This window comes from Chiloscyllium plagiosum, unplaced genomic scaffold, assembly GCF_037043375.1.
Source record: "Chiloscyllium plagiosum isolate Xiang-an unplaced genomic scaffold, Cpla_swu_hap1 HiC_scaffold_27, whole genome shotgun sequence".
Taxonomy (NCBI): domain Eukaryota; kingdom Metazoa; phylum Chordata; class Chondrichthyes; order Orectolobiformes; family Hemiscylliidae; genus Chiloscyllium; species Chiloscyllium plagiosum.
The window spans coordinates 55,492,125-55,501,407 of record NW_028270165.1 but is presented as its reverse complement, the minus strand read 5'-3'; the positions used below and the strand labels follow the sequence as shown (position 1 = coordinate 55,501,407).

Sequence of the window (9,283 nt, the reverse complement as noted above, 5' to 3'; positions counted from 1 at the left end):
TCCGGATCGTACTCGCCCAAACCGCCAACGACAAGCAAGGGAGTCGGAGATCACCGAAATCGGCGAGGTACACCTCCCCGTCATCCCAAGAGTGTCAAGCGGTCTGAGTTTTGGTTCCCGGAACGAGGCCCCCAATTGTGAGAAACAGAACTCACTCACAAATCAATCAGCGTGAGACAAAGCCTTGGAAACAAGAACAATTTATTACAGTCTTGCAAGTACCAGACGCTTCTGCAATCAAGCAGAAATGCGCGCCAAAACAGAGCATGTTAGCTTTCTTATTCAGTTTACAAGTTGCGGAATCACGCCTCCCTTTTCCCATCCGATCATAAGCCGATTACCTCACTTGTGAGTTATTTTCTTATCTGGCCATCCTGCTGTCCTTGTCTGCATTCTTTGTTCCTTGTTTGTTACATCTTATTCTTTTATCCAGTTTCTCTTATCATACTATAAGCTTTATTGTGAAATGCCCCTGTTGCTTCTTTTTGTGGTCAACTACAACACTTTCAAGTTATTTCCTAGCTTAAAACTATTTTCTTGAAAAGACCCTCTATATTCATTAAAGTCTTAGCCTTACGTATGCTACATACTACAAGAATTTCGCTTCCCTTCCCCCCACTACCCCACCTCACCCATCTGCAAAAACAACATTTCTAATCTCCCACAGAAAGAGGGATAGGGATGTAAGGCAGGATTTCAGGGAGCTCGGGTGGAAGCTGAGGGCTAGAACAAACAGAGTGGTTATCTCTGGTTTGTTACCCGTGCCACGTGATAGCAAGGCAAGGAATAGGGAGAGATATCAGCTGAACACGTGGCTGCAAGGATGGTGCAGGAGGGAGGGTTTCAGGTTTTTGGATAATTGGGGCTCATTCTGGGGAAGGTGGGACTTGTACAAACAGGACAGTCTTCACTTGAACCGAGGGGTACTAATATCCTGGGTGGGAAATTTGCTGGTGCTATTCGGGTGGCTTTAAACTAGAGCAACAGGGGGATGGGAACCGGGGGTGTAGCTGTAGTGCATAGGAGGATGAGAGTAGGAATCACAGGGACAGGATTTCAGGGTCACAGGAATGTGCTGGCAGACAGCGAACTGGTTTGAAGTGTGTCTACTTCAACGCCAGAGTATCTGCAATAAGGTAGGTGAGCTTGCAGCACGGCTAGGTACCTGGGACTTGGATGTTGTGGCCATTTTGGAGACATGGATAGAGCAGGGTGAGGAATGGATGTTGCAGGTTCCAGGGTTTTGATCTTTCATTAAGAACAGCCAAGGCGGTAAAAGAGGGAGAGGCGTGGCCTTGTTAGTCAAGGATAGTATAACGGTGGCTGACAGAACTTTTGATGAGGACTCATCTACTCAGGTAATGTGGGCTGAGGTTAGAAACAGGAGAGGAGAGGTCACACTGCTTGGAGTTTTTTTAAAGGCCTCCGCAGAGTTCCAGGGAGGTGGAAGAGGGGATTAGCAAAATTATTCTGGGTAGGAGTGAAAGGAACAGGGTGGTCATTATGGGGGACTTTAACTTCCCCAACATTGACTGGAAATGCTTTCACTCTAGTACGTCGTATGGATCAGTTTTTGTCCAGTGTGTGCAGGAGGGGAGGTCAAACTGGATCTGGTGCTTGGTAATGAACCAGGCCAGGTGTTTGATTTAGTGGAAGGTGAGCACTTTGGAGAGAGTGACCATAATTCAGTTAGGTTTCATTTCGCGATGTAAAGGGATAGGAACATGCCGCAGGTCAAGAGTTATCGATGGGGCAAGGGCAATTATAATGCAATTAGGCAAGACTTAGGATGCATAGAATAGGGTAGCAAAATGCAGGGGATGGGAACAATTGAAATGTGGAGCTGGTTTAAGGAACAGATATTGTGTGTCCTTGACAGGTATGTCCCTGTCAGTCAGGAAGTGATAAGGTAAGGGAACCGTGGTTTACAACAGAAATTGCATTGCATCTCTTGTGACAAAGAAGAAGGAGGCTTATGTGTTGATGAGGCAAGATGGTTCAGAAGAGGCGATGGAGAGTTACAGATCAGCTAGGAAGGATTTAAAGAGAGAGTTAATAGCAAAGAGAGGACATGAACAGTCTTTACCAAATAGAATAAAGGAGAACCTAAAGCTTTCTATAGGTATGTGAGGAATAAAAGGATGATTAGGGTAGGAATAGGGCCAATCAAAGACAGAAGTGGGAAGTTGAGTGTGGGCCCTGTGGAGATTGGAGAGGTGTTAATGAATATCTCTCATCGGTCTTCACTCAGGAAAAGGAGAATATTGTAGAGGAGAAGAATGAGGTACGAGATATTAGACTCGAAAGGATCAAGGTTAGTTGCACACAGGTGTTATCAATTCTAGAAGGAGTGAAAGTAGACAAGTGCCCTCGGCCAGATGGGATTTATCCGAGGTTTCTCTGGGAAGCGAGGGAGGAGATCACAGAACCTTTGGCTTTGATATTTGAGTCGTCATTGTCGACAGGTTTAGTACCAGAGTGGAGGATTGCAAATGTTGTGCCCTTGTTCAAGAAGGGCAGCAGAGATGACCCAGGTAATTATAGACCAGTGAGCCTTACTTCTGTTGAAGGAAAGCTTTTGGAAAGGAATATTAGAGATCGGATTTAAAATCATCTAGCAAGCAACAATTTGATTTCAGATAGTCAACATGGTTTCATCAAGGGCAGATCGTTTCTCACAAACCTCATTGCGCTTTTTGAGAAGGTGACCAAGCATGTAGATGAGGATAGGGCAGTTGACGTGGTGTACATGGACCTCCGTAAAGGTTCCACATGGTAGGCTGTTGGAGAAAATGCAGAGGCATGGGATTGAGGGTGATTAAGCAGTTTGGATTAGAAAGTGGCTTTCTGAAATAAGGCAGCGAGTGGTGGTTTATGCAAAATATTCAGCCTGGAGTCTGGTTACTAGTGGTGTGCCACAAGGATCTGTTTTGGGACTACTACGGTTTGTCATTTTTATAAATGACTTAGACGCAGGCATAGGTGGATGGATTAGTAAATTTGCAGATGACACTAAAGTCGGTGGAGTACTGGACAGTTTGGAAGAATGTTATAGGTTGCAGGGGGACTTGGATAAACTCAAAATTGGGCTGAGAGGTAGCAAATGGAGTTCAATGCAGCTAAATGTGAGGTGGTTCACTTTGGGAAGAATAACAGGAAGGCAGTGATCTTGGAGTCCATGTGCATAGATTCCTGAAAGTTGCCACGCAGGTGAATAGTGCTGTTAAGAAGGCATACGGTGTGTTAGGTTTCATTCGTAGAGGGATTGAGTTCCGGGGAACCGCAATATCACGCTGCAACTATACAAAACGCTGGTGCGGCCACACTTGGAATATTGTGTATAGTTCTGGTCCCCATATTTCAGGAAGGATGTGGGAAGCATTGGAAACGGTGCAGAGGAGATTTACCAGGTTGTTGCCTGGTCTGGAGGGAGGGTCTTATGAGGAAAGGCTGAGAGACTTGGGTCCGTTCTCATTGGAAAGAAGGAGGCTAAGAGGGGATTTGATAGAGACATATAAGATGATCAGAGGATTAGATAGGGTAGACAGTGAAAGACTCTTTCCTAGTATGGTGACATCAGCTTGTACGAGGGGGCAGAACTACAAATTGAGGGGTGATAGATTTAAGACAGATGTCAGAGGCAAGTTCTTTATGCAGAGAGTGGTAAGGGTGTGGAATGCCCTACCTGCTAAGGTAGTCAACTCAGCCACATTAGGGAGATTTAAACATTCCTTAGATAAGCGCATGGTTGATTTTGGGATAGTGTAGGGGAACGAACTGAGAATAGTTCACAGGTCGGCGCAACATTGAGGGCCGAAGGGCCTGTTGTGCGCTGTGTTGTTCTATGTTCTTTGTTCTATGTTCTAAACTTAGAAATGAGCAGCTTTAAAACAAAAACCTCTTGGAGCTCAAAGCTTTCAATGAGAGTCAGCCCGGCGGTAAGTTCAGGTAACCTTTATTGCAACCCAACTTTGTTACAGCTTCAGATCCCCCCCACCCAGGAAAAAGGCAGAGAAAAAGCAGTTGCTTTTTGAGCACCTCAAGGTCAAAGTGCACACACCACACCTCCCCTGTCCCACCCCCCTCACTGTCTTTACTATTGGTCAGCACCAAGTTGTCCCTTTGTAATCGGATCCTTGGTACAGCCGTAACCCGGAGGAAGTATTGCCTCACTTAGCAATTTCAACCCATACCATGTCTCCAAGTAAGTTTCGCCCCGCTCATTTGCCAGGAAGGGGCAGTGTAGAGTCAACCAGACTGCTGTGGGTCTGGAGTCACGTGTAGGCCAGACCGGGTAAAGGATGCAGCTGGAACGACTGAGTGAATCCTTTCCCACAATGGCGGTTCCCTTCCCTAACAAGGGGGAGAGTGAATCAGATGGGGGCTTTCTCCCCCGCACCACCCCCTCCCTGAAACAGTCTGATCGTTAGATTCCGAACTCCACATTTCTGACCGAATACCAATTCTGCCATCTGTCGTGGGGGGATTCGAACCCGGGAGTCCCCAGAACCGGGTTGATATCCAATCAATAATGGCACTCGGCCGTCACTCCTTCAATCCCCCTGCGATGGCACGTGAACTCGGTGGTGATTCCGCTGGTTGCAGGAGTAGGTGAAGCCCTTCCCGCACTGAGAGCAGGTGAAGGGCCTCTCCCCGGTGTGGATCCATTGATGCCTCAGCAGGGTGGAAGATGTGCTGAAGCCCTTTTCGCACTTGGGGCAGCTGAAGGCCTCTCCCCCGTGTGGACCCGCTGGTGGGCCAACAGTTGGGAGAAATGTCTGAAGGCCTTCCCGCAGTGGGTGAAAGGGAATGGCCTCTCCCCGGTGTGACTGCGCCGATGAGTCTCCAGGGCAGACAGGACACGGAAACCTTTCCCACAGTCGCCACACTTCCACGGTTCCTCCACGGGGCAGGATTCCTCAGGTTTCTCCTTGGCCACAGCTTCAGCTGCACACAAACACATGTAGAGCCCCTCCCTGCCGTGAAATCCCCTTTCCAGGCTGTATAACTGTTTCAGGCTCCACACACAGTGCGCTGCAACAGTGGGGGCTCTCGTCCAGTCCCAATGATACTGAAAACGTCCTCAAACAGGAACCGAAAAGCATTGATCCCTCTCACAGAAATCACAGTCAAAAATCGTTGCGGTCCCGATGGATTGAGTGACTGTCAGACATTGACGTCAAAGTGAGGACTGCAGACACTGGAGAGTCAGTCAAAAAATGTGGCGCTGGAAAAGCACAACAGGTCATGCAGCATCTGAGGAACAGGAGAGTCAATGTTTCGGGCATAAGCCCTTCATCTGTTGATTTTGAAACTTCAATCTTCAGATGTTCAAATACTCTGCAAAAAGAGATTACAAAAGTCATCACTATCAGTGCAGGGTAGAAATTCAGAACAAGCAATTCTACTTTCTGTGGAATATTCTTTTGTTGTTCCACAAAATTGAAAGCACCATCCCACTCTCTCTCCCCCTCTGTTCTCACTCCGCTCTAACTAATTCCCCTGAAGGTGCTGATTCAGGATCTTACAGGGGCAGAAAAAGCAAAAACATCAAGACTGACATCTCTCTGAATTTTGGATACCTCCAACTGAAAGTTAATATCTTTCACAACACTGGGATACTGCTGAGAGTGAGCAGGTCTGATTTTGGGAAGCAAAAAAAAAGTGTCAATTCAGGGTAAACCTGCCACGCAGCTTCTTGAGGAAGGACCAGACACAAAATGGTTATCGACCCCGAGAAGGTGGAAGCAAAATGAGACATCAAGGCATTAACACTGACACACTTCAGTCAAACTCTTCTGCTTCCAGTCAGGCAGAACATGCTCTGAAAGTCCAGCCTTCATAACCACACTTCTGCTTTCACTGAAGACAATTAGAGTCACACAGCACGGAAACAGACCCTTTGACCCAACCTGCCCAGATATCCTAAATTAATCTAGTCACGTTTGCCATCACTTGGCCCCTATTGGGGCGGGAGCTGGCAGCTGGGACTAAATTGGGTTGGCTATCTTGTCAGCAAGGACGAGTTGGACCGAAGGGTCTCTTTCTGTGCTGTACATCTCTATGACTCCAGTTGCATTTGCCATCACTTGGCCCTGACCCAACTGAACCCTTCATATTCAGATGACCGTCCAGGAGCCTTTTAACTTGTCATCGTAACAGCACCCACCACTTCCTCTGGCAGCTCACGCCATCGCTCAAGCGACTCCACGTTGAAAGCGTCTGATCTGGTGCACCATATGACATCAGGATAATCTCAGATTGTACCGGATTGCATCGATACTCAGTCAGTGGCTTTCCCGATCAGGATGTTGGACGTGATCAAACAGGTTTGTGGGTAGACGATCCTCCACCTCTTAGTTCAAGTATCTCTACGAGAACTCCCTTGATGGAGGGTCCCTTGGAGACACTTCAACTGGACTTCATTGAGTTGGAGAAATGAGTTGAGTTGCTATAAATGTGTTTTGCTTATTGCTGATGTCTTTTCGAAGTGGATTGAATCCTACCCTCCTCCTAATGCTACTGCTGAGACTGTGATGAAAATTTTGTTTAAGGAAATAATTCCCGCTTCAGTATACCTGCGTGCATTGGCTCGGACAATGGACCACACTTTGTAGGTAATATTAACGGAGAACTCTGTTCCCAGCTTTGTATTTGTCGGCAACTGCATGGTGCTTATCATCCTCAGACGGCCGGCCTTGTTGAATGTTTTAACCAGACTCAAGACTAAACTTGCCAAATTAGTGGCAGAGTATGGCCTCTCCTGGTTATGCTAATCCCTGTGGCCTTATTCCAGATGCGATCCATGTCTGCGAGCAAGACACGACTGTCTCCAGCTGAGAGTCTCTCTGGTCACCGCCTCCATACCCCTTGGAACGATTCAACTCCCTTCTGAGTCCACTTCCACCACATGACCGAAGCAATGATTGGTTATGTTCTTGCTCTAACTAGTGTTATGCGTGCCTTTTACTCCCAGGAGCGTACGGCCTACAGCGATGTACCCTCCCTTTCAGCCTCGTCACGGGTAGAGCCTGGTTCGTTCGTGCTCGTCAAGACCTGGACTGGCAAAGGTCTCCAACCTCGTTGGGATGGCCCCTTCCAGGTTTTACTTCCCACCCCTATGGTGGTCAAAGTCACTGGGCACTCAGCTTGGGTCCAACTGCACCATTGTCGATGGGTTTTGAATTTTGCTGTTGTTCTAATGTTAATCTTATTACAGGTACTTGAACTAAGAGGAGGGACATGTGGGGGATCGCTTATCTCCTCACCTTTCTGATCACGTACAACATCCTGATGGGGAAAGCCACTAACTATGGATGTGACCAGAAATGATCAGAGATTATCCACCACCCATGCTGAGGAGATGTCGTCCAGTGCACCGGACCAGACGCCTTTGACGTGATGAAGATTGATTATTGCAATGGACTCTTACATCAGAAAGACCAGATGGTCCATCTGGACAGTAGAAATCAGTGGGAGTTACCATGTCGTTACCATGTTTTCTTGATTTTACCTGCAGACGCAAGCCTAGTGAGGATAAAAATGATCAACCCCGTTATTATGGTAAATATTTTAAGGATGCCCAGGAACACCATCCCATTTTGCAGGACGGGCCGACTTGAGAAAAGGGAAGCCTGATAGGGGAAACTCCTCAATCCACAAACAACGTATTTATACAGGCCCACAGAACGCTCTTCACCCCAGAGGTAGTAATATGTTACTCCTCTCTATCGGGAGATGACTTACTTGCCCCGTCCTCAGTCCCCGATTCCATTCTATTCGTCAGACTTCCTACTGCCGACCCTGCGAAGAGAAATATCGTTTTCCAATAACCTCGGGTCTGTGTATACAAACAGCTGGTGTAACACTGGCTGGCGTACAGTAGGCCTTATGTGGCACATGTTCCTGGAACTGAACCCTTCCCATGCGCATTTATAGGCCTTTTCTCTTTTCAGAACCTGATACTGTCACCAAGACCATGTACAATAGAGCTAAGGGAGAGCCCAATGGGAACAGCATTCTGAGGACCATTGTCTCCCATACAGTGCGAGTGCTCGAGTCACTTGGCCCATTTTTACAGCGCTCAAGCAACTCCTCTTGCAAAACGTCGACCCTTTACTCCTGTAGACCTGACCAGACCCCCTGCTGTAACATTTCAGTAACCTATTTTGACAAACTCTCCCTAATATACACCAAACCAGACTATTATTTCTTCAGCTAAGGTAAAGCTACCAATTTCCTTGTCCTGGATGGCAAAGATGTCCCTCATAAGGTCACTATCAGAGCCCTTGTTCCCACAACAGTACCTTGTCCTGGCCAGTGGACAAGTCTATGGAACCTCCATCTGAGGAGGATGCAGCGGTCGGTCTCAGCCAACCTTGCTCCAACTGGAAGGATCCCAAGGGACTGGGTGACAATACAGGACACCCGATAGGCTGGGGAATCCAGAGTACCCTGGGGTTGGAAGGATCGGCCGGAGTGACAAGTTAAAAGAACCGCAATTCCCTCTTTTGCGGCCTGATCATTCAAGGAAATAAGACTAAAAGAGGCTCTGGAACAGAGTAAACTGGGATTATCAGACCTGTGTCTTTACTCTGTGCAGAATCAGTATGCCTTAGACTATATACTCCCCCAGGAGGGTGAGGTCTGCACCATTGTCCAAGATAAATGCACTATGGGCATTCCCGATCTCACTGGCAATATTACTGAGATATAAGAAGAGATCCAGGCATTCCTTGACAGAATGACTGAAGGGACCAGTTGGGGAAACTGCAGATCGGGCTGATGGTACAATTGGCTTATCAATTTAGCTATGTCTGTTTGTCGGTATTGGTATTGTTAGGTATTTAATTGCTAAGATTATGCGGTCCCTTAGTGATATAGATTTGCCCCAGAAGATGCTCCTTTTGCAATCCGATGGCTCACCCACACGTGTCGATGGCGATGATAAATATGACCAGATGAGCTGCGAAGATGGTGGTGCCGTTCTGCAGGATGTTGATGGCAGGACCACCTTGAAGGGCATTCGTTTGGATTAGCCTTCTCTTTCAGTGATCGCAGTGCAATCAAAGGGAAGAATGAGGGTGTGGGCATCTGGGTGAGAAAGTATATAGTCTTAAAACTTATCTTTAAACATTCAGACTAAAACGTAATGCTGAATTAGATTACATTACAGTGTGGAAACAGGCCCTTCAGCCCAACAAGTCCACACCGACCCGCCGAAGCGCAACCCACCCATACCCCTATATTTACCCCTTACTTAACACTACGGGCAATTTACCTG

General features: G+C 47.2%; 1 long non-coding RNA gene across 1 annotated transcript; it reads right to left on the bottom strand.

The window, feature by feature from the left end:
- Positions 1-4,646: 4,646 nt before the first annotated feature.
- LOC148144179 (uncharacterized) lies at positions 4,647-8,970 on the bottom strand. Its single transcript, XR_015751423.1, has 3 exons — positions 8,926-8,970; positions 7,747-7,803; positions 4,647-5,340 (listed from the first exon to the last, which is right to left on the bottom strand). It is a non-coding gene; the product is annotated as an uncharacterized LOC148144179 (long non-coding RNA).
- Positions 8,971-9,283: the final 313 nt, after the last annotated feature.